Consider the following 1546-nt stretch of genomic DNA (forward strand, 5'->3'; position numbering starts at 1 on the left):
ACCGCAGGTCCGAGGGCATTCATACGGGCGCGATGTGAGATTGATCACAGGGACCCAGGCCCCAACCGGACCATTAGAATAATCTTGGGTCAACGCCCAAAAGACACCCCCCCCCGCCTCGGCGGGTTCCCTGCCCCCGGAGCGAGGGCGAGGAGAGGAGCCGGGGGCGAGGGCGGAGGCCGACAGGTGGGGGCGACTCCCTGTTGCTTCCGCCTCCGGGGCGGATTCGGTGAGCTCTGCCCCGGGGCGGGCGGCGGGGACTGTGTGCCCCGCGGAAGCCCCCCTCGACCGGCGTACCGGGCCCCTGCCGCACTCCGACCCGAAACTTTCATGTTTCTACTAAAGGCCCGACGGGTGGGAGAGAGATCGCGAAGGTACCCGGAGGGTGCCCGCGGAGGGAGGGGACCTGGGTGGGGACTCGGGTCTCGTTGATCCGGGTCGCGCTCCCTTGGGAGCCCAGCACCCACGTGCGGCCCTTCCTGCTCTTCGGGTGAGACTGGGCGGAGGTGTGGCTCAGGGGTCTGTCTGCCCAGGGTCGTGCAGCTTTTCTCTGCTGATCGAAGGTAAGCACAGGGTCTCCCCGCTGGGATCCGTGTTCCTTTCGGAACCACGACCGGAGCCCTAGCCCTGGCCTCCCGCCCCCAGTCTCCAGACCCTGGTAGTCCGGCAGCGTGGGGGGTTTGGAGTCAGCCTGAGAACCTGTTACACCAGCCGCCAGCCCCAGCGGGCAGCCCTCTGCCGGTCGGGCCGGTCCAGCTTCCGCATCTGCCCAGGCTCTGCTTGGGCAGGCCACCAGGAGGCCCAGCCCGGAGCAGGGTGAAAACTCCAGGCTTGCACTGCCTCCACGTCCCGGGGCACACACGTGGTGCTGTCAGCTCTGAACCAGACCTGAGAGCTGTTCCATCGCACAGACACCGCGATTTCAATCCTAGGGAACGTCTCTGTTTTCCCCACAGTGAAACAAACTCTCTCTTCAACTACACAGTCAGCCTTGAATTAATTGATGTACTTTGTTTACAACCTCCCTTCTCCTCTCACAGGTCATCATCACAGAGGCATGAACAACGCCTTTAGCAAGCCTGTAAGGAGCAGGGCTCCTGACCCGGGCAGGAATGCAATTGAATGTGAATGTTCCCCTGACTGGCTGTAGAAGAGAAGCAGTATTGGACACGTTTTGAATTAGCCACAGATGATTAGAAATGAGTATTAGTGAATGGCAATAGTGACTAAACTATCTGGATTCTGAACTACTTTACTTCAATACAATGTTCCAGTTTTTGGTCAATTAACTTATTGATTCTCCACTCATTATCCAAAACTATTCTCTGCCTTCTCTGCCCTGCTCTGTGCCCCAAAGGCCTATAGGCATTATTAATGGCTCTTCGCCAAAAGGGGTGCCAGCTACAGCCTGGAGCCCACGGAGAGAGGCTGGGATATTTCTCTCCTCTCTGTCCTGACCGCACCTGGGCCTGGCAGATCTGTATGCCTCTGTGAGGACAGTTCTTATGGGGCTTCCTTTTCCATTGCATCATGTCAGGCTCCAGGT

General features: G+C 59.1%; 1 long non-coding RNA gene across 1 annotated transcript; it reads left to right on the forward strand.

Annotated features, from left to right (window-relative positions):
* The first annotated feature begins 113 nt into the window (after positions 1–113).
* On the forward strand, positions 114–1289 carry LOC106696860. Its single transcript, XR_001347837.1, has 2 exons — positions 114–374; positions 1041–1289. It is a non-coding gene; the product is annotated as an uncharacterized LOC106696860 (long non-coding RNA).
* The last annotated feature ends 257 nt before the right edge of the window (positions 1290–1546 follow it).

This window comes from Myotis lucifugus, unplaced genomic scaffold (genome assembly GCF_000147115.1).
Source record: "Myotis lucifugus unplaced genomic scaffold, Myoluc2.0 scaffold_33, whole genome shotgun sequence".
Taxonomy (NCBI): domain Eukaryota; kingdom Metazoa; phylum Chordata; class Mammalia; order Chiroptera; family Vespertilionidae; genus Myotis; species Myotis lucifugus.